This window comes from Neomonachus schauinslandi, chromosome 3 (assembly GCF_002201575.2).
Source record: "Neomonachus schauinslandi chromosome 3, ASM220157v2, whole genome shotgun sequence".
In the NCBI taxonomy this organism is placed as follows: domain Eukaryota; kingdom Metazoa; phylum Chordata; class Mammalia; order Carnivora; family Phocidae; genus Neomonachus; species Neomonachus schauinslandi.
Window position 1 is genome coordinate 89,581,749 of NC_058405.1, and position 24,947 is coordinate 89,606,695.

A 24,947-nucleotide genomic window follows, 5' to 3' on the forward strand; every position below is an offset into this window, starting at 1 on the left:
ACCTCCAAAACACCTAGCTCTGAAAACCCACTGGACTTGTATTCATGAGTCTCACAGTTCTATAGCAAAGAAGCCATTCTGTTTGGACGTGCAAACATTCAGTGCAGCTATCTCCCCAGGGCTCAGAGAAGAGGTAACAGGCAAAAATGCTTATCTTCCAGTCATTCCCTGGTAGGGGTTTGACTGCCCTTTACAGGCTGTTCCTGAAGGTCCGGTTTCTAATTAGCATGCATAGTGCTGACTGCAATCATCCCCAGAGCCTAAAAGCCCCATGCCTCGGGTCACTCCAAAAATAAAACCAAGTCACCAATATCTACCTGGAAAGAGCTTGTCTACCCATCTAGTGCCTCTGCTTTTAAGGCTGCTATCTGAGGAATGGGCCCCAAATCACCTACCTCTGATGGCCAACAGCAATTGCATTCACAACACCCATAGGACATAGCAAACAAAGAAGCAGTTTCAAATGGGACCCTATGGCTATAGAGCTGGGGTCAACATTTATGGAGCTAGCAAAAATACTGATCTCACAGTTTCTCCCCGAAAGAGGTTTGAATGTATATTTTCATAGCCAATGCCTTGGAGTCTGGCTTCTAATTAGCCCGTGTCTAAGTGCTGACTGCAATCCTCCCCATTAGGAGAGGTAGATTATAGCACCAAAAATATAAAATGGGGGGGGGGAATGTAAAAATTTGAAATTTATACGTGCATTTGAAGTTGTTGGTATCAACTTAAAATAGATTGATGTTGGATGTTTTATTTAAACATCGTGTAACTACCAGACAAAAACTTAGGGTAAATACCAAAAGAGAAAGAGAGTAAAAGAAGAAAGGAACTACCAAACAACCAGAAAACAATGAACAATGTGGCAATAAATAAGTCCATAACTATCAATAATTACTTTCATTGAAAATGGACTAAATCCTCCAATAAGAAGACATAAGTGGTTGAATAGATAAAGAGCAAGACCCAACTATATGCTGCCAACAAGAGACTCACTTCAGCATTAGGGGCACAAAGAAGCTAAAAGGGAAGGGATGGAAAAAAAAGAATATTTCCATACAAGAGGAATTTTTTTTTTAAAGCAGGGATAGCTGGGGGAGGAGCAAGATGGTGGAGGAGAAGGAGACCTGGATTTCGTCTGGTCCCAGGATTTCAGCTGCATAGGGATCAAACCATTCTTTTTTTTTTTTTTTAAGATTTTATTTATTTATTTGACAGAGAGAGAGATAGCGAGAGCAGGAACACAAGCAGGGGGAGTGGGAGAGGGAGAAGCAGGCTTCCCGCGGAGCAGGGAGCCCGATGTGGGACTCGATCCCAGGACCCTGGGATCATGACCTGAGCCGAAGGCAGATGCTTAACGACTGAGCCACCCAGGCACCCGGGATCAAACCATTCTAAACACCTACAAATTCAACAAGAGATTGAAGAAAAGAATAGCAACAACTCTCTGAACAGAAAAACGACCACTTTCTGGAAGGTAGGACGTGTGGAGAAGTGAATCCGAGGCAATATTCAGGAGGATAGACGGCGGGGGAGGGGCCCTCCGTGGGCCGCTTCTGGCAAGGGATAGAGCAGCGGAGCACAAAATTGGAATTTTTAGAAGTCTGCTCCGCTGAGGGACGTTGCTCCAGTGGCTAAGTGGGGGGTGGAACCCTCGCGGGACAGTGTGGTCTCAGGACCTTCAGGGTCACAGACAGAGTGCAGCAGAGCTCCCAGGGATCTGAGTAGGGAAGCCTGCTGCAGAGACGGAGCCCAGACGCGGGCTCTCAGCTCCGGGTTGCCATAAACTGTGATCGGCGGCGCAGTCAGGCCACTGCTCCTCCAGCAGGGACCCAACAAGTGGCAGATCCGGTGAGACTCCCCTTCCTCCCCCAGGAGGAGCAGCACGGGAGCGCACTGCAGGGATCTGCTGGGTTTGGAGACTCCAAACGGGGTCGGTGCCAGAGATAGAAATGCTCAGTCACAGGCTGGGTGAGATGGGAGTGAGTGACTGCTTTTCTCTGGGGGCTCACTGAGGAGTGGGGCCCCGAGTTCTTGGCTCCTGTGGGGTGGAGATTGGGAGGCTGCCATTTTCACTCTCGGCCTCCAAAGCTGTAGAGAAAGCTTGCAGGGAACAAAAGCTACCAGAGCAAACCCGAGCAGATTACTTAGCCCGGACCCAGCAAGGGCGGGGCAATTTCACCGCTGACAAAGACATTTGGAAACCATGACAACAGGCCCCTCCCCCGGAAGACCAGCAAGAACAGCCAGCCAAGACCAAGTTTACCGATCAATGAGAATGGCAGAACTCCAGCACTAGGGGAATACAGCACATAGAATTCATGGCTTTTTATCCATGATTCTTTAGTCTTTCAAAGTTAATTTTTTTTAACTTTCTTTTTTTTCTTTTTTTTTTTAATTTTTCTTTTTCCCTTTTTCAACCAACATCTTATCAATCCCTGTTTTTAAAAATCTTTTTTATTTTTCATTTTTAGAGTCATATTCTATCCCTTCATAGTAGTTAACATTATTTTTGGTATATATATATATATATGTATATATATATATATATATATATATATATATAAGTTGTTTTCTCATTAAAATTTTGGGATACAATTTCTTCTAACAGATCAAAATATACCCTAAATCTCTAGTGTATGCTTTGTTCTACTCTCCTGCCTGATCACATACTCTCCTTTTTTTAAAAAAAAATCCTCTTCTTTCTTTTTCAACGAACTTCTTATCAATTCCTTTTATAAAATCTTTTATAATTTTCATCTTTACAGCATATTCCATCCCTTCATCATATTACCCCTTATTTTTTGTACATATATAAGTTTTTCTTTCTTTAAAATTTTGGGAGGCACTTTCTTCTAACAGACCAAAATACACCCAAAATCTTGTGTGTGCCACTGATCTATGCACCAGCCTGATCATATTTGATCACATTCTGTTTTCTGTATGTTTGTTTGTTTGTTTTTATCTTTTTCTTTTTCTTTTTTTTTCTTTTTTTTTTTAAAGATTTTATTTATTTATTTGAGACAGAGAATGAGAGAGAGAGAGAGCAGGAGAGAGGGGAGGGTCAGAGGGAGAAGCAGACTCCCTGCCGAGCAGGGAGCCCGATGCGGGACTCGATCCCGGGACTCCAGGATCATGACCTGAGCCGAAGGCAGTCGCTTAACCAACTGAGCCACCCAGGCGCCCTTCTTTTTTTTTCTTTTTTCTTTCTTTCCCTTTCTTTCCCCCCGGTTTCAGGTCTTTTCTGATTTGTTTAGTGTATATTTTCTGGAGACATTGTTACCCTGTTAGCACTTTGTTCTTTCATTCATCTGTTCTCCTCTGGACAAAATGACAAGATGGAAAAAATCACCTCAAAAAAAAGAACAAGAGGCAGTACCGACTGCCAGGGACCTAATCAATATGGAAATTAGTAAGATGTCGGAAGTAGAGTTCAGAAGGATGATTTTAAAGACACTTGCTGGGCGTGAAAAAAGCATGGAAGTTATTAGAGAAACACTTTCTGTAGAAATACAAGAACTAAAATCAAACCAAGTCGAAATCAAAAAGGCTATTAATGGGGGCACTTGGGTGGCTCAGTCGTTAAGCATCTGCCTTCAGCTCAGGTCATGATCCCAGGGTCTTGGGATCAAATCCCACGTCTGGCTCCCTGCTCTGTGGGAAGCCTGCTTCTCCCTCTGCCTCTCCCCTTACGTGTGCTCTCTCTCTCTCTCTCTGTGTCTCAAATGAATAAATAAAATCTTTAAAAAAAAAAGGCTATTAATGAGGTGCAATCCAAAATGGAGGCTCTAACTGCTGAGGCAGAAGAGAGAATTAGTGATATAGAAGACCAAATGATGGAAAATAAAGAAGCTGAGAAAAAGAGAAATAAACAACTACTGGATCATGACGGCAGAATTTGAGAGATAAGTGACACCATAAGACAAAAAAAATTAGAATAATTGGGATCCCAGGAGAAGAAGAAAGAGAGAGAGGGGCAGAAGGTATATTGGAGCAAATTATAGCAGAGAACTTCCCTAATTTGGGGACGGAAACAGGCATCAAAATCCAGGAGACACAGAAAACCCCTCTCAAAAACAATAAAAATAGGTCAACACCCAGACATCCAATAGTAAAACTTATGAGTCTCAGAGACAAAGAGAAAATCCTGAAAGCAGCTCGGGAGAAGAGATCTGTAACCTACAATGGTAGAAACATTAGATTGGCCACAGACCTATCCACAGAGACCTGGCAGGCCAGAAAGGACTGGCATGATATATTCAGAGCACTAAACGAGAAAAATATGCAGCCAAGAACACTATATCCAACTAGGCTGTCATTGAAATTAGATGGAGAGATAAAAAACTTCCAGGACAAACAAAAACTAAAGGAATTTGCAAACACAAAACCAGCCCTACAAGAAATATTGAAAGGGGTCCTCTAAGCAAAAAGAGAGCCTAAAAGTAACATTGACCAGAAAGGAACACAGACAATATACAGTAAAAGTCACCTTACAGGCAATACAATGGCACTAAATTCATATCTTTCAATAGTTACCCTGAATGTAACTGAGCTAAATAACCCAATCAAAAGACACAGGCTATCACAATGGATACAAAAATAAGACCCATTGATATGCTGTCTGCAAGAGACTCATTTTAGACCCAAAGACACCCCCATATTGAAAGTGAGGGGGTGGAAAATCATTTATCATGCTAATGGACACCAACTGAAAGCTGGGGTGGCAATCCTTATATCAGACAAATTAGATTTTAAACCAAAGCCTGTAATAAGATATGAGGAAGGACACTATATCCTACTTAAAGGGTCTATCCAACTAGAAGGTCTAACAATTGTAAATATCTATGCCCCTAACATGGGAGCAGCCAATTATATAAGGCAATTAATAAAAAAAGCAAAGAAACACATCAAAAATACAATAATAGTGGGGGACTTTAACACCCCCCTCACTGAAATGGACAGATCATCTAAGCAAAAGATCAACAAGGAAATAAAGACTTTAAATGACACACTGGACCAAATGGACTTCACAGATATATTCAGAACATTCCATCCCAAAAGACATAATACACATTCTTCTCGAGATCCCATGGAACATTCTCCAGAATAGATCACATCCTAGGTCACAAATCAGGTCTCAACTGGTACCAAAAGATTGGGATCATTCCCTGCATATTTTCAGACCACAAAGCTTTGAAACTAGAACTCGTTCACAAGAGAAAAGTCAGAGGCTAAAGAGGCTAAAGAGCATCCTACTAAAGAATGAATGGGTCAACCAGGAAATTAAAGAAGAATTAAAAAAATTCATGGAAACAAATGAAAATGAAAACACAACTGTTCAAAATCTTTGGGATGCAGCAAAGGCAGTCCTAAGAGGAAAGTATATAGCAATACAAGCCTTTCTCAAGGAGCAAGAAAGGTCTCAAATACACAACCTAACCCTACACCTAAAGGAGCTGGAGAAAGAACAGCAAATAAAGCCAAAACCAAGCAGGAGAGGAGAAATAGTAAAGATCAGACCAGAAATCAATGAAATAGAAACCAAAAGAACAGCAGAACAGATCAACGAAAGTAGGAGCTGGTTCTTTGAAAGAATTAACAAGATGGATCAACCCCTGGCCAGACTTATCAAAAAGAAAGAGAAATGACCCAAATAAATATAATCATGAATGAAAGAGGAGAGATCACCACTAACACCAAAGAAATACAAACAATTATAAGAACATATTAAAAGCATCTATATGCCAGCAAATTAGATAATCTGGAAGAAATGGATGCATTCCTAGAGATGTATCAATGACCAAAACTGAACCAGGAAGGAATAGAAAACCTGAACAGACCTATAACCACTAAGGAAATTGAAGCAGTCATCAAAAATCTCCCAACAAACAAAAGTCCAGGGCCAGAGGGCTTCCCAGGGGAATTCTACCAAACATTTAAAGAAGAATTAATACCTATTCTTCTGAAACTGTTCCAAAAAATAGAAATGGAAGGAAAACTTCCAAACTCATTTTATGAGGCCACCATTACCTTGACCCCAAAACCAGACAAAGACCCCATCAAAAAGGAGAATTACAGACCAATATCCTTGATGAACATAGATGCAAAAATTCTCACCAAAATACTAGCCAATAGGATCCAACAGTACATTAAAAGGATTATTCACCACGACCAAGTGGGATTTATCCCTGGGCTGCAAGTTTGGTTCAACATCTGAAAATCAATCAATGTGATACAAAACATTAATAAAAGAAAGAAAAAGAACCATATGATCCTCTCAATAGATGCAGAAAAAGCATTTGACAAAGTACAGCATCCTTTCTTGATCAAAACTCTTCAGAGTATAGGGATCGAGGGTACATACCTCAAGATCATAAAAGCCATCTATGAAAAACCCACAGCAAATATCATTCTCAATGGGGAAAAACTGAGAGCTCTCCCCCTAAGGTTAAGAACACGGCAGGGATGTCCACTCTCACTACTGCTATTCAACATAGTATTGGAAGTCCTAGCCACAGCAATCAGACAACAAAAGGGAATAAAAGACATCCAAATCAGCCAAGAAGAAGCCAAACTCTCACTGTTTGCAGATGATATGATACTTTATGTGGAAAACCCAAAAGACTGCACCCCAAAACTGCTAGAACTCATATAGGAATTCAGTCAAGTGGCAGGATATAAAATCTGCACAGAAATCAGTGGCATTCCTATACACCAACAACAAGACAGAAAAAAGAGAAATTAAGGAGTCTATCCCATTTACACTTGCACTCAAAACCATAAGATACCTAGGAATAAATCTAACCAGAGAGGCAAAGGATGTGTACTCAGAAAACTCTAAAATACTCATGAAAGAAATTGAGGAAGACACAAAGAAATGGAAAAACGTTCCATGCTCATGGATTGGAAGAACAAATATTGTGAAGATGTCAATGCTACCTAGAGCAATCTACACATTCAATGCAATCCCTATCAAAATACCATCCACTTTTTTCAAAGAAATGGAGCAAATAATCCTAAAATGTGTATGGAACCAGAAAAGACCCCGAATAGCCAGAGGAATGTTGAAAAAGAAAAGCAAAGCTGGTGGCATCACAATTCCAGACTTCCAGCTCTATTACAAAGCTGTCATCATCAAGACAGTATGGTACTGGCAAAAAAACAGACACATAGATCAAGGGAACTGAATAGAGAGCCCAGAAATGGACCCTCAACTCTATGGTCAACTCATCTTTGACAAAGCAGGAAAGAATGTCCAATGGAAAAAAGACAGTCTCTTCAACAAATGGTGTTGGGAAAATTGGACAGCCACATGCAGAAGAATGTAACTAGACCATTTCCTTACACCACACACAAAAATAGACTCCAAATGGTTGAAAGACCTCAATGTGAGACAGGAGTCCATCAAAATCCTAAAGGAGAACACACGCAGCAACCTCTTTGACCTCAGCCGCAGCAACTTCTTCCTAGAAACATCGCCAAAGGCAAGGGAAGCAAGGGCAAAAATGAACTATTGGGACTTCATCAAGATAAAAAGCTTTTGCACAGCAAAGGAAATAGTCAACGAAACCAAAGACAACTGACGGAATGGGAGAAGATATTTGCAAATGACATATCAGATAAAGGGCTAGTATCCAAAATCCTTAAAGAACTTATCAAACTCAACACCCAAAGAACAAATGATCCAGTCAAGAAATGGGCAGAAGACATGAGCAGACATTTTTCCAAAGAAGACATCCAAATGGCCAACAGACACATGGAAAAGTGCTCAACATCGCTCGGCATCAGGGAAATCCAAATCAAAACTTCAATGAGATACCACCTCAAACCAGTCAGAATGGCTAAAATTAACTAGTCAGGAAATGATAGATGTTGGCAAGGATGCCCCAAAAGGGGAACCCTCCTACACTGTTGGTGGGAATGCAAGTTGGTACAGCTACTCTGGAAAATAGTATGGAGGTTCTTCAAAAAGTTGAAAATAGAGCTACCATATGATCCAGCAATTGTACTACTGGGTATTTACTCCAAAGATACAAATGTAGGGATCCAAAGGGGTATGTGCATCCTAATGTTTATAGCACAATGTCCACAATAGCCAAACTGTGGAAAGAGCCAAGATGTCCATTGACAGATGAATGGATAAAGAAGATGTGCTGCGTATATACAATGGAATATTATGCAGCCATCAGAAGGAATGAAATCTTGCCATTTGCAATGACTTGGATGGAAGTGGAGGGTGCTATGCTGAGCGAAATAAGTCAATCAGAATAAGACATGTATCGTATGACCTCACTGATATGAGGAATTCTTAATCTCAGGAAAGAAACTGAGGGTTGCTGGAGTTTTGGGGGGTGGGAGGGATGGGGTGGCTGGGTGATAGACATTGGGGAGGGTATGTGCTATGGTGAGTGCTGTGAATTGTGTAAGATTGTTGAATAACAGACATGTACCTCTGGAACAAATAATACATTATATGTTAAAAAAAAAAAAAAGAAAGAAAGCAGGAAGGGAGGAATGAAGGGGGGGAAATCGGAGAGGGAGATGAACCATGAGATACTATGGACTCTGATAAACAAACTGAGGTTTCTAGAGGGGAGGGGGGTGGGGGAATGGATTAGCCTGGTTTTGGGTATTAAAAGGGCACATATTGAATGGGGCACTGGGTGTCATACGCAAACAATGAATCATGGAACACTACATCAAAAACTAATGATGTAATGTATGGTGATTAACATAACATAATAAAAGCAGGGATAGCTAGGCTGATACAAAACAAAATAGAAAATAAGCCAAAAACTAACAAGAGACAAAAGTCATTATATAACAATGAAGGCGTCAATTCTTCAAAAGAGTATAACAGGAGTAAATATTTATGCACCCCGTGTCAGAGCACCTAAATATATAAAGCAAATATTAACAGATCTGAAAGGAGAAATAGACAGCTGTGCAGTAGTAGGGGATACTCTACTCTCAACAATGGATATATGATTCATACAGAAAATCAATAGGGAAGTATTGGACTTAAACTATATTTTAGACCAAGTGGACTTAGCAGTGATTAAAGAACATTCCATCCAACAGCAGCTGAATACACATTCTTCTCAAACACACATAAAACAGTCTCCAGGATAGATCATATGATAGTCTACAGAAAAGTGTTAGAAAATTTAAGCATCTTTTCTGACCACCATGGTATGAAGGTAGGAATCAATTATAAGAAGAAAACTGGAAAATTTACAAATATTAAACAACATGCTTGTGAACAGTCACTGGGTCAAAGAAGAAATCAAAGGAGAAATAGGAGCATCTGGGTTGTGCAGTCCGTTAAGCAACCGACTCTTGGCTTAGGCTCAGGTCATGATCTCAGGGTTGTGAGATTGAGCCCTGCATTGAGCTACATGCTCAGTTCAGGGTCTGCTTAAGTTTCTCCCTCTCTTTCTGCCCCTACCCCCCTAAAAGAAATAAATCTTTCTTAAAAAAGAAGAAATAAAAAAATACCGTGAGACAAATGAAAGTGACTGTGCCATATCACGTAACCTATTCAAGAGACTGACTATATGCAACTCCCATCCACATGCAAGGGGGCAGGAGAATTATAAGAACATGTACAATTACAAGGTCAAGGAAACTTTGGAAGCCATGTTCAGATTCTTTCTTCTACTGTCCTACCTCTGGTCCCCATCGAGTCACATCCTTCCCAAATGTAAAGTACATCTGTCTCCCCGCAAAGTTCCCAGGAACCTGGTCACATTACAGCATTAGCTCAAAGTAAAAGACTCTCATCGCCTCTAATCATCACCTATCATCAACTCAAAGCCCAAAATTTTATCTAAATCTCAAATCTAATTCAAATATAGTTGTGGATGAGGCTTTAGGATGTAGCGAATTGTTTGCTATTTTTTAAACTGATCTGTGGGAGTTATTTATAATTTCATTTTTCATATATGTAAAGTTCAGATATCTCCTCTCACTTTTTGGCCTCTCTTTGCACTTTCAGAATTGAGTGTTTTGATAATCAGGGACTTTTAATTATACTGTAACCAAATGTGAAATTAGCTAAGTAATTTAAGCTAGATATTTTCCATATTTACTTTAAAAGTTTAAGCCTTTGCCTTTTACGTGTCTTTATTTTGTGTATGTAATATAGACATTCACTTTCCTTGTTTTTCTACTGTAATGGCAATATTTTTTTCCCTTCCCCTTATTAGATAGTCCAATTTCTAATGATCTTCAATGCCATCTCTCTCTAATATATTAAATTTTTATACGTGCATGAATCTGTACCTAAATTCACTAGCATTGTTCAATCTGATTATCCTTCCAGTTCTTTACAATGACTTCATAATAATCTTTGCTATCTGGTGGTGTATGTTCTCTTTACCTTACCCCCTTACTTCAGAAATGTTTGACCCTTCTGCAAGGTTCATCAGAACTCCCTATGACCAAAACTTTAAGACAGTCATTTCTAAAGCCTGTGTTCCTAGGACTGACAGCTTCAATATCACCTGGAAATTTGTTAGGAATACAAATTCTCAGGCCCCACCACGGATCTAATGAATTAGAAACTGGGAAGTGGACTCAGAAATCTGCAATTTGGTAAACCGTACCAGTGATTCTGATGGGTGCTCAATTTTGAAAACCACTGGTTTAAGCTAATCCAGTCTGATCACCCACTAGAGTCTTGGACCCCTGATTCCTGATAACATAAGGTGATTCACTAATTGTGAATGCTGAATTGGCTGAATAGAGCTAGAGCCAATTCATACTTCTGTTGTGTGCTGGTCACTCATCAAGTCACAAAAGGAACTGGTACTTTCCTGATCATCAGATACAATAGGTACATCTTCTAATCCTTACAGCTCACCAGTTAGGATTTCTCTATTAGAGTCTGAAGTGCAAGTCTGAAGTGTACTGCTCCAAAATGTGGTGGGCACACAGGGGAAACATATACCTGATACCATTTGATCCTTATGAGTATTTTTCCCAAAACCACTGCTTCAGCACATCTAGTATGAGCCTGGTCATTTGCCTTTGTTTATGAGACACTCCCTTATTTCTTATTGCTTTGTTTTTGTATATCCTTTAAATCATCTGTTTCTTTGGGGTCTATGGAAATTATTCTTATTAGCTTCCTTGTTAACCTCATTTATTTGTTCTAATTATTTGCCTATAGTGTTTTTGAGTTTGTTTTAATATAGTTAATTACATTATCGGTGACTAATATTTCTATTTTTCTCTTTCTATTCTTTATACATTTCAATCACTTTTCTTCTTTTACTATACAGGTTAAGGCAATGGAGATAAATACTTCAAATGTGTTTCACTTAAAAAGACTAATATTTGCTGTAGGTTTTCAATTGATGTGGTTTATGAAGTTAAGGAAGTACTTTTCTATTTCTAAATTACTAAGGTGGCATGCATAATCTTAAACCTTATCAGATCATGTTCCTGCATCTTAAATATTTTCTATTTGAATTTGTAATTACAGAAAATAAGTTCCAGAGATTTTCTAATACTGACCCTTTCTTGCATTCTGAGATAAAGACAGATTTCTCATCATATATTATCACAGCAAAATTTGTTTGGTTAACATTTGATTATGAATTGTTTCTTAAGTTTACAGTGAGATTGTCTCATCTTTTCTTATATTGCCCTTGTCTGTTTCTCTTTTCAAACTTCCATTATCTGCATAGAATGAGTTAGAGCACATTTCCTATTTCCTTGATATCTGAAAGACTTTTTACGTGATTTGAAATCATGTGTTCTTCAAACTTTGGGATGGCTCACTTGTCAAATCATGAGAGCCCACCATCTAATTTGTGTAAAGTTTTTACACAAGCCGATGATTTATTTTCTTTATTAATTTAATCATGTTTATAGTCTTTTACTCATTGACTCATTTAGTGAGTCTGTTTTTAAAGATTTTATTTATTTGTCAGAGAGAGAGAGAGAGCACACAAGCAGAGGAAGCAGCAGGCAGAGGGAGAAGCAGGCTCCCCGCTGAGCATGGAGCCTGATGTGGGGCTGGATCCCAGGACCCTGGGATCATGACCTGAGCTGAAGGCAGACTCTTAACCAACTGAGCCACCCAGGTGTCCCGTGATTCTGTTTTTAATATCTTAGAATATTTGCTGCATGGATGCAGCAACAAATTCTACTCTTCATGATTCCAATACCTGGTGTGTCAGGGGACCTCAGTTGTTATTTCTGACTCTTCCAGGCTTGTTTTCATGTATAGTTGGTAAAATACCTTCAGTTTCCTGATGCTTCTCATTCTGGAATCACTCACCTCTGACCATAGGTTTAATCATTCATTCTGTAGGCAAATCCCCTTAACTCTATTTACAAAGTGTATTTTTAATTGTTCAATGACTCCATTTCTGAGGCTAAAAACTTAATCTTAGCCAACCAATATCTCTCATCTGGATGTTAGCAGTAGTCAATAAATGAACTTGACTTCTTGGCTAGATATTGAGAAATCCATGTGATTTTTTTTTTGTGAGGAGTGGGCTTGGAGGTTCGAAGTCTTGTTTGCTTGTTATTCATCCAGACATATTGGAAACCAGCAGGGACAGATGAGTGTTGGCACTTTGACAGGAAGATGTGGCACACTGCTTGGACATAATAAAAGGGTGGGGGAAATTTTCCAGGAGGAGACTGAAGTGATCTGGAATTGATGGAAAGGCTGAAATTGAAGCAAGGTGAAAAACGGGAAAGATAGATTTTAGCTATTCCTTAAGGAATTGGTCTGTAATTGCACAGCTCGCCTTGTCTGGGTCCCAAACCTATGCATGGTCTATTACTCTTTAAGTTTAGTAAAGTTCTTCAAGCACAGAATAGAAGAATGCCCTCAGTAGAGATCCAATGTTGCCGAAAGATAAGATTAGCAACATTAAAACGGCCTGTATCGGGGACACCATTTACAATATGTTCAAAACAAATCTGGAGAAAAAAATGCAACCCTACCCATTCAACTTGAATGTGATAAGATCATGATAAGAGAATAATATTAAAGACCATGGATGGCAAATGACAGAGAACATGCAAGTTAGACAAATGGCTTAAGGAAGAGGGTAGTGGCTTTTGATTCAAGAGATTCTGGTTCAAGTCTTGACTCTGTATTAGTTTGATAAACATATGTAACTTCTTTGAGCCTCAGCTACATCATCTGTAAAATAAAAAATGATAGTAATTTGAATACATGACTACCAACTTTATTGTGATTAATAAATAAGAAACCTTCCACTTTATCTGATGTCATAGGTACCCCTCCTATTCCTTAGTTCCTCTGAATGTAGTTTGTATGTGTATGTGTGTGTACATGCATGTACATATGTGCATCCAGGTACATACCTGAGGGCTGGTGTCTGTTATATTTAGAAGGTAGGGGGAAGGAGTGTGTATCACAGGAAATAGTATTTTGTTGTTGTTATTTAGATATGTAAACTGCACTAGTTTTATCTTTCAAACTTTATGCTTCCTGGTCTTTGTTTGTATTTTAATTTCTTCCAGGCTATATGCATGGTAATTAGATTCCTAAATGTTCAGAATAGTTTTCTAATGGCAAAGAAGGAAAAGTGTTTTAGCAGCTATAAGAAAATGTTGCTAAGTTTAATACCTAGTAAGTCCCACCCTCTTTTTAACTTTCTAAGATTTATGTCACATATGAAATTAGCCTGAGAAGTAGAGGGGTCTCTTCACATAGGTTCTCAAGGACTTTGACCTTGACACTCAACTCTCCCAATTAAATGCTTGCTCTGAATAATGATTCTTCCAAGAACCAAGCCCCCAAAGGGATGGGACACAAGTACCACACCATTTTTTCTTCCTGTGTGGACCACCATGAATCTCAAGGTGACTTTTTCAGAACAGCATAATTTATTGTTACTAAACATTTACTAGAAAGATATGGATCCAAAGTTGTTACCTGGTCTCACGGGAGAGTCAGGAAGAGTTGGTTGTTTTGGCACTCTGGCAGGCTCATTCTCACTGTGGGCTCCTTGCCCTAGGTGATTATTGCTTTTCTGGGTACACTCAACTCTTAGTCATCCTTCAAAGGATCAGTGGTCCCTGAGTACCAGGATGATCTGTGAGAGACCAAAGACTCATCCTATTTTATTGGACTTCAGAAACTTACATAAAACGTCTGTTTTTGTTTTGTTTTTCTTTTTTCATCAGGAGCTGACTCATACCTGAGAGAGAATAAAAAGAAAATGTAAATGTGTGGAGTGAGTGAAAACCTAACTTAATCACCAGACCTAATATATTCATATACTTAATGAGTACCTGCTATGTGACCTGTGTTATGCTGGAAACCAAGATGACAGAGGCAAAATCAAACATACCCTGTCCTCATGATGCTTCCATTAAATTGGGGAGAGAGGAACAGACTAGCTGACTGCCATATAGCTATTAACATTTGACAAAGTGTAGTGTGTATTTCACGAGGATTCAATTTCTAGATCACTAGGACAAGCTCTACCAATCAAACATGCCTCCCTGAGACTTGCATCACTAGCTCTGACCCTAACAAGCAGGGACAGTGAAGGCAATAGCTTTGGGAGCCAAAAGCAAGGATCATGTTTTCAGCGGCAGCATCCAGTCTCCAGGGCTGGGAGCTACCATGTCTTTGACTTAGCTGTAGCAGTAGCAATGCTCCACCATGCTGCGTCTGTGGTGTTTATCGGCCATGATTCCTTTTTCCTGCCTTGTATCTAAGTCTGGCTCACTAGCATTTCCCAGTTTCATGAGCAATGCAATATCCTTTCAGTAACTTGTTTGTAACTCAAACTGTAGTGAATTTCTGTTATTGCTTGTTTTCTTTTACTTCTTTCTATTAAGAACCCTATCTGATGAAAACACTCGTGTGTGTGTGTGTGTGTGTGTGTGTGTGTGTGTGTGGTGTGTAAGCATAAACTCCATATACAATGTTAAAAATATAAAAATGCTAAAATTTTAGAGATCTACTAGAATATAAACTTCATGAAAACAGGACTATATAGATTGATTTTTCTGTTGTGCCACCTATTCAATAAATATTTGTAGAATGAACAAGTAAAAGAATGTATCTTTTTTGTTTGAATATCTGGAATGCATCTAGATTGTATTAACCTTTTGCAGCAATTGGTGGATTTGGACCCAAGGAAAAATTTCGTATAAACTGTATATTCTTATATTTTTATTTTTTAGTTCTTTAAAGATTTTATTTATTTATTTGAGAGAGAGTGAGCGAGAGAGAGCTCACAAGCCAGGGGGGAGGCAGAGGGAGAAGCAGACTCCCCACTGAGCAGGGAGTTCGGTGTGGGGCTCCATCCCAGGACCCTGGGACCATGACCTGAGCTGAAGGCAGACGCTTAACCAACTGAGCCATCCAGGCACCCCAGTATATTCTTATATTTTTAAATAACTTGTGGCCATCTGCTTTAAAATCTCCCAGAAATATGCAAGTATTTGACATTACTGAGACTGACTTGCAGAATTATACTGATAGCTCATAATGCCCAAGAGAAATGCTATTGTCCTCTACCTCACCCACCCCAATCTTCTCAAGAAGATTTTCTCTCTCTATGGGGCAAGTACAAACCTCCAGGCAAAATCTTACAGAAGTTCCCCGCATTTCTGAGATGGAAGGTTATAGGTTTGACTATCAATTTTCAAGGGAGAAAGGATCAGCTTCTACTTAATAATTTGCCATGTCTTTAGCATTGCCATTTTGTCCCATGTTTCCTTACCAAACAGGAAGGTACAGGAACAGGGCTGTGCCTTGATTCCATTGCTTTTGTTTTGCATACATTACATTGGGAAAAGGAACTCAACGGGAGCCAAGTTATGGCTGTACGTCCTGTTTGCTCACAGCATGATAGTGCCCAGTACAGGTGGCACCTGCTACACACGTGCCCGCACATCCAAACAGTAAATGTTTGGTGAGCTCCACCTACATCTCCACTGGTAAGAAGGCATCCACCAACTTGCTTCCCAGTCATCCGGTATCAGTTAATGAAGACTTGATGCCAATCCTGAATAGTAAGAGTAAAACGAGCTGGCAAATCTGCACTTTTGAGAAAAATCCATAGTTAAAAAAAAAAACTAGACTATTTTCTCAAAGTAACAATTAATTGCAGAACAACAGGAGATGTCTCCTATCTCTGCCAATCAAATGCATTTTGTGAACACCGAGTAAATTTTAAAGATTGTATTGGCTTTATTGAATGATTTATGAATCAGACAGCATCCCATCTAGAAAACTGGAACAAGCTCCAGAGAGCTGTACAGAATGAAAGACTTTTACAGGGAGAAGGGGGTGGCACAAGGAAGTTAGACTAACAAACCATTGATTGTTTGTGGCAAGGTCACCTTTCTTTAGGAGATGGCAGGGTTCTATCAGGCAGATTACCACACTAGTGCTGACCAGGTAATTCTAGATTAACTGGTTTAAGATTCCATTCCTGGAGGAGGCTGCAACTGTAATTAAGTGAGGTATTAAGTCTTGGTTTGGTGATGTGGGATTTAGCACAAGTGACTTCATTTTGGGCCCATTGTCTCTTTTTTTTAACAACATAATGGCTGAGATCTATCTTTCTCTCTGATTGCCAATTACTTTAGCACTGAGAAATGTGCTTTTATTTATTGATTTTCACCTAACTTTGACTATATTCGAGAAAAGGCTCATCAGTAGTGGAGAAACTCATTCTGCAGAAACATTTATTCTGAAAAGTGTAATTTAAAACACAGTAGCGTGTGCACACACACACACACACACACACACACACTGCCTTATTCATTTATACCTGTAATTATATTTTAGATAATTGCAGCATTGTCTCACCTCCAGTGGAAATGAAAGATCTGATGGCTTGAGTTGATTTAATTTGAACGGAGAGGAACCCTCGCCCCAGTGCTGTGACAGGGTGCTTGTTACCGTTTCATTGCTCAGACTATAGAATTTCAGGATGCTGGGATCACTTTGTTTGCTGATGGTTTTCTTTGGTTTTAAAAACATCTGTGTAGTGTTAAAAAGGAGACAACAGAGCCCTGCGTCAGCTAAACCCTACATCTGCAAACTAAGATGTAATACCTAACCCAACTGCAATCTCAACTCCCCGGGGATGGAAACTTTAACCAGTCAACATGGAATGACCTGGTCAGCACTAGTGAGATAATCTGCCCAATGGACCCCTTCTGTCACCCTTAGAAGGGCAACCATGTCTGAAACAATGCATTCTTCACTAGTAGTTTGCCTTTCCAACCCCTTTTCTGCTTTACAAAAAAAAACCTTTCCTTTTCTGTAGCTTGGCAGGGCTTCTTTCTATTGCTAAATGGGATGCTGCCTGATTCATGAATTATTGAATAAAGCCAATTTGATCTTTAAATTTACTCAGTTGAATTTTTGTTCTTTAACAGTAGTAATTTAAATTGTCATAAGTTATTGCCTTGGCCAGGTCATGCAGTCTCTCTTTCATTGTGCTTTAACTGAATGTGAACAGACGACAGAAACAAATTTAAGCTTCTTAGGGCTAAACAGAATTGGAGCTATCATTGAGTTCAATATTGACTTTAATATATGAAGAAACTGAGACTCGAAATGGAAGTAAATTGCCCAAAACCAGACTGTTAAGCAGCCTTAAAGCTTGGCTGGCTCCTGGTTCTCTACCTGGCCCAGGGCTCTTGCCAGGTTTATTGTCTGGTGGCTTTTTACTATGATCTTTGCAAGGAAAATAGATGTGAAGTAGGAACAGGAGATGATGAGCTATGGCACAGGAGTGAATTCTGAATTCTCCAAGGATATTTTCAGATAAACCTATGTGCAGTCTCATCAATAGGAACTGAGACTACATACTTACACATATTTATAGAATTTTGAATTACATCTACCTTTCACTTGATATGAAGTTGGAGCATCTTCATTGTAATGGTGCCTACACCCATGCCCAACTCCTGTAACTAATGGGGCTCCTAACATTTTCTTAGGTATATCTTGTGATTTCTGAGGTAAATGCCTATCCATGCTTTCCCCAATATCTAGATTCCTCCCAGGATTCCCCATCTCTGTCTGCTTATTCATCTTCCCAGACTGAAATCAATTGATAACTATTCAGTGGGGTCTATCCAGTCCTCTCTGTCCCTCTACCTGCTTGCATCCTACTTAATATTAGAGTTACAGAGTACCTACTTTAGGTCAGCAACCCTCAAAGCACCTAACATTTATTTAACAAACATTGAGTACCATTTCTGTTCCTCATACTATGAGTCACTTATTGAACATTCAGCAAGGTTGCATTAATGAATGAATAAATGAATGATATCTATAAATCCATCCAGGACCGTTCACTGGAAAGCAAATCCTGCAAAATCCAAATCTGACAAATTTTAAGTTCCTCTCTGTACTGATATATTTGATGCGCCATACCCTGGTTCCTCCAAAATCTTAAAGCAGCAAGTTTGTCCTATGCCAAAGGGTCAACCCTACATAAAAATTGGTTTCCTGAACCCTCCTAATGTTTTCAGTCTCCAAACTGAATTGTAGAGCCCAATTTAGCTTATATTCAACCTCTTACATACTTTCAGTCTCTTTGATTTTGAACGCGTCTCCTTTCATTTACTGCCTTTCCTCTTTATTCAGACTTAATATTTCATCTTCCTTTTCCAAATCTGAGTAGAACCTTCCTTTCTTGGCCGTACTATGACTGACTCCTTTATATCCCTTCTGGTCACCCACTATCTTCTCACAAGCAACATGTATTAAAAGAACTCAATTTCTTTCCAGAAAAGCTACCATCCATGACAAAGCTGTGTACCAAAACCAGGCTTCCTCCCCATACTTGAGGCCACCATTGCTTAAGCTGGTGCTGACCCACTTCGTGGCAGGCACTGCACTGCTTTCTGGGGAATACAAAGATATGAATGAGACACAGTCCCTGACTTCAAAGACCTCACAGTATAAAGTGAATGGCGTGAATGTAAAGAGTAATTACAACCGTGTGAAGAGCAATTAACCTTGGAAATCAGGACAGTCAAAGCATGAACCTGGGTACCAATCTCAAAGTGAGATGGTGTCAGAGAAGGCTTTCTCCAGCCTTTCTCATTTGAAGTGAATCTTAAAAACAAAGGAGCAATTCATCGTAGAAGGTGCGAGAGGGAGAAAAGTGCCTGATACATCTTTGGATCTTCACAAAGCATCCAACACACATGTCCAGCAAAAATGTGATGATTGAATGAAGGGTAAATCCATATATGCCCCTAAACTCCCATTGCTACAATGCTAGCTCAAATAGGAGTTTACACCTCGCAGTTATATTTCTGCAATGGCCTTTCTGCTTTTAGTATCTCTTCCTATGCCTCTCCACCATCCATCCTTTGGGTTTATAGCTGATTAGTTTCACCACAGCATCACATTTTTCACGTGCAGCCCCAAGGCTTATACAATAAGTTCCAAACTTCATAGCCAAACATCCCAGGCCCCCATACTAAGACCCCAATCTATTTCTCCAAACATTGCTTTTCCACACAAACCACCGGCAAGAGTCAATTAAGTCTCCATCTTTTCCCCGAGGTGCATTGTGCAGTCCTTCAGAGGGTACAAAGGTCCTTAAAGAAGTTTATGGAGCAGAGGAATAGATCAGTGAGGAAAAGGACCAGTGGAGTCCAGGGAAGATTTTCAGGAACCCGAGGGCCAGAGCGTGACTGGACAGAGTAAAGGAAGAATTAGAGAGACCAGCACAAAGTGTTCTCTTTGTTTACCCAAATTATGTGGGACCCTTGAGTGTGCAAAACTGATCAAGGACAAGGTTTTGCAAATTTGCAGTACTTGTCACTTCTTAGCTTTTGCAAAATGCTGCAAAAGGGCATTTTCGCTTTTTATATTTGTAGCTGTACTCCCTGCATCTGAAACAGCAAAGGCAGCATGAAAACACAAATATAATAGAGGAGCAATATGTCAACTATTTTCAACCATGTCAGGAATCACTGGAATTGAGAACAGGGGCTTCAGGTGTTACAGGCTTTGATGATTCATTCTGTCTTAGTGTCTGCCTTCTTGTTTGCCCCTAACAACCCCTCCATGCTGTTTCCTGCACCTTCACCTCTGTGAGCCTTAATTTTTCTGCCAGTTGCATCAACTCATTTGCAAATGTGGAACTTCAGGCTTTATTAATTCCCTCCTTTTCTGTTGTTCTATAATTGAATTACAGTATGGTCTGTAATCTGTCTCTTCATTTTCTGGCTTTCAGCATGGTGCAATCATTAAAATTGTTGGGTAGGAGATGGCCATATTTTGTAGATCAGTGAATTCAATAAAGGCTTAGCATGCGGGCACACACACACACACACATATATACACACAGCAAATTTCTTTCCAGAGATTATTGTATAGCTCTTATGAAGACAATAAAGGAGGCAATAGACCTCAAACATCCCCAAACTCTGAGTCCCCATTGTACTTAATATTTATCCGTTCTATAATATTCAGTTCACTGTATTGTGCTTACATCCTTGCCTTTAACCCCCACGCCCTTCTCTTGACTGTGAGCTTCTGGAAGGTAGGGGATAAAACTCCCAGTACCAACCTACTTATGGTATGTCACAAATGCTTAATAACTTTGGACTGACTGCTGCCTGTGTCATGGGCTAGCTACTCTTTGGAATTGAGGACTAGATATGATTTCATAATAAAAAATTCTAAAGCAGAGACTCTAAGCTCTTTATTTATAATCATCCTTTCCCCACATTGTTTAAGGTTTTAGGGAAACTCTAAATGATTTTAAGATATTTTGAGAAATAAAAGTTTCTCAAGTCAGTAAAAGAAAAAAACCTAGAACCCATTCAATTCTATTTGGGCAAATGTGTGCTTTTACAGAGATGAATACCAAGAGCAAACACTGAAAATGTGTCCATGTGGCCTTGTTGGTCGGCAGTATGTGTCTCACACACAAACACACACACACACACACCTGGCATTGCACCAGACCCCCTGGGTCCCTGTGACAGCAATACTGGCTTTCCGCATGTCTCATTGAGTTCAGGAGTGTGCGCATGGAGCAGAGGAAAGCTCGCTCTGGGCTAGATTCATGTCCTGGCCAGAAAGATATTATAAATATATCAAGCTCATTAGTAATTAGGAGTATGTAAATCTTAATAAAATGACATGCTGATTTTACTTGTCAAACTGATGATTAAACAAACACCCAGAACTGGTCAACATGAGAGGGCATGGGGCACTTTCATGTCCTCTTGGTGGGAATGCATTTTTGAAAGGCAGCTTGTACACACCCTTTAACCTGTAACTACTCCAAGGAATTTTTCCCACAGAATTTCTCATGCAAATACATAAAAATGTGTCTTCAAAAATATCGATTGTGGGAAGATTGAACATCAGAACACCATACACCAACACCAAGTCTGGATGTACATCAATAAAAAAAAGTTTCAATAATTCATGATGTACTCATGTGAAGACTACTATGGAACTAATAAAAAAGAATGAAAAACCTTCACAGATACCCACGTATTATTTTGCAAAACTCAGGTGACAGAACAATATGTGTAGAATGATATCTCTCTGTATTTGTGTGAGCATATATATTTCTCCACATATATTTCTGGAAGGGAATCCACTCAATTTTTTTTACAGTTGTTGATTGTAGTTATTATTGCAACATAGGTTTGAAGGAGAGGGAGACAATGTAGGCATTTTTATGGATTTCTTTATATGTTTAATGCCACTGAAAACATGGGGGAAGTTTCCGAAGATTTCCTATTATATATACATGTCTATATTGCTTTCTGAGTGACAAACCAACCCATAAATTGGCTGAACATTAAGGGTGCTTTAATTTCCGAGAAAATATCTGAATAATAATGTGATTAGGGCATTAGAAAATTTGATCTACTTTTTCAGTCCAAGTGTGTTAAGGCAATATACCAACATCCCCAACTTCCAGAGGAGAGAGCCCTGGTAACAGCATGATGGTGTCTGTTCCCTGTTTTCCTATTTCTGCAGCTATCATTTAGGCTCAGCTATAACTTCAAGGGTGGAAGGAAATCAATACCATTTAGAACTCCCCCAATGGGCTTGCTAGCTGGCTTGAGGGGCCACAATGTGGAGACACAGATGTCTCTTCATCTTGCAGTCTTGGCAAATACCACTGATGATGCAAGCTACAAATCTTTGGATCATGCATGATTCCTCCAAATTTAATGTAAGGTTTTTTTTAAGATTTTATTTATTTATTTATTTATTTATTTATTTATTTATTTATTTGAGAGAGAGAGTGAAAGAGCACAAGCAGAGGGAGTGGCAGGCAGAGTAAGAGGGAGACGCAGGCTCCCCACTGAGCAGGGAGCCCGATGTAGGGCTCGATCCCACGACCCTGGGATCATGACCTGAACCGAAGGCAGATGCTTAACCGACTGAGCCACCCAGCCACCCCTAATGTAAAGTTTTGATGACTGTAATCACAAATGATAATAATTCTGTAAGTTCAACCAAGACTTCAGAAAAACAGTGTATACAAAAAGTCGGGAAGTAAGACCAAAAAAAAAAAAACCTATGTCTAGGTATTTCATATATATAATTTTATTTTTTTATCCCAATCAGAGAAATGAGGTGTATGTTCCCATTTTATAAACTACAAAAATTCAGCTGAGTAAATTCTAAAGATCTAATTGGCTTTATAACTTGTCATGAATCAGGCAGTATCCCACCCAACCAGTAGAGGGAGCTCCAAAGGGCCACAGAAAAGGAAAGACTTTTAAAGGTAGAGCGGGAGTGGAACAATGGAAATTCCTAGCAAAGATACATTGTTTCAGACAAGGTGCCCCTAAGAGAACTGAAAGGAGTCTCAGTAAATTTCCTAGTGCTGCTCTGGAAATTCCCATGTTGATTAGTTAAAGGTTAGGTTAAAACTACAGTTAGGGTAGGTATTAAATCTTGGTTTACTGACTTGGGGCCTTAATCTACAGGGTGCCATTTTGGGCCTGCAGTTTTCTTTTTAACAACAGAGAAGGAAGTTGAGGCTGAGAAGAATCCCCAAGTCACACAGCTCGTGTGGATTGGAATCTAGGCTTGTCTGACCCCAAAACCTGGATAGTTTCCTCTAGAACATGTTGCCTTTTAAGGCATTATGATTTGGCAAAGGAAGCTGGGGAACTTGCCTTTTCAGTCTCCAGGCATTTCTCTTAGAACCACCAATTTTGATTTCAGTCACCTGTGTGTTTCTCACTGGATGGCCAGGACCTCCACCTGTCTTGGTTGTATTAGGCTGGGCTGATTCTCAGAGTTTCCAGCTCTGGGCTATAGAATCCCAAATACCAGGCATTATTGTTGTGGGGAAGTAATTGGTTAATGAGAATGCAACTAGGCACAGCCAACCCAAAGTATTGGCTAAAAACAACTTAGAAGCAGACAAAAGATTGTCCTAATGTGGATACAGATGCACATCTTTCAGCGATTGACCCACACCCACGAAATCCCCTGCACAATTCTTGAGTTTCCTGCCATCCAGGCCAGTGAGGCTATTCTGGCAGGTGGAGCCCTACCATAGTTTGAACACTGGACAAAACGCAGGTTGGACTTTGAAAACCTGGCTTGGAACCCAATCTCCTTATTTCTTATAATGGCTAAATATGACTTAGACCCCTTTAACCTCAGTTGCTTACCTGTAAAATGGGGGTGATAGGTAATACTGCCACAAAGAGTTTGCAGGTGGAGATGTTTATCTTAAAATCCTTACACAATATACTCATCCACAAATGAATTCACAAAATGGGTCCCAGACCGTTCTGAGTGCCTCCCAGGTGCCTTGATGTATGTCTGAGGAAGTTCATTCCCAGGTTACTGGGGACACAGGGACATGGGGGCAGGGAAGATTGGGGGGACAAGCAACAGGGGAAAAAGCAATTGCAAATATGTTTGGCCCATAATACCTGATCATTAAATAATAGTTGTTATGACTTCCTTCATAACATATAAAATCCTTAGTGAGACAAATAAACATCTAATCATGATGGCCATGTTGCATTTTTCCATGAGGTAGGGGCAAGAAGCAATGGAGGGTTGATTTCAACTTTTTTTAATTTTGACACTTTAACAAGACTTTCAAGAAGGAATTATTCTTAAAGTAATTTAGCTTCAAGTTTTAACTAAGAAATTCTACTAGCCAAGGCCTTCATTCATACTCACCAAGACATTGCCAGAATGACTTTTCTGATTTTGGTGAAAAGACAGTTGAAGGAAAATTGGCCCCAGTGACATAGGGCCACTTTGCTCAAGTGAAAATTAAATCCAATCTCCATCCTACACAAAATACATGCTATGTTTGCAATACTCTTTTATCTGTGGTGGGTTTATATAAAAAGTAAACAAGATATTTTACAATCTATATTTAATGATGTGCTTATACAGTTAGAGACTTTTATGAATCGTCTTCATTATGCATTTAAACAGTTCGTAAAAGTTATGAGTCCAATGTAGTCACCCCTTTTTGTTGTTGTAAACCTTTAACTGCAAAGGCACTGAAACAAAGGAACGAAAATGTGCATATTCTGGAGGCTTCACACCAGCCCCTGCTTCAATTATGCATGAATTAACAGAAATGAATTTGCAGCGTTTTATTTCTTGGTGTAATGGAGCTTGAGTATTTCATAAAGTGTAACCATACAGCAAATTCTGGGCTCATTTTAGAATAATTAGCACATTGATGTTACTTGTGTAGTTAAAAGGAAATGTTAAAATTTTCCCATTGTAAGCATTTTTTCGAAGGCTCACTCTGTTCTCTAAAATGAGCAATCTTTCACTCAGAAGAAAGCTGGAAGCTCCCTCTTCCCTGCATTTCATCTTCTTTCTCTTATACCTCGATTAAAATACTAGTGCTTATTCAGACAAGTCTTAATTATGGGCCCGGAGCCAGTGGAAGAACCAGCATAGATGAAGTAGGTAATTTTTTTAAATGATG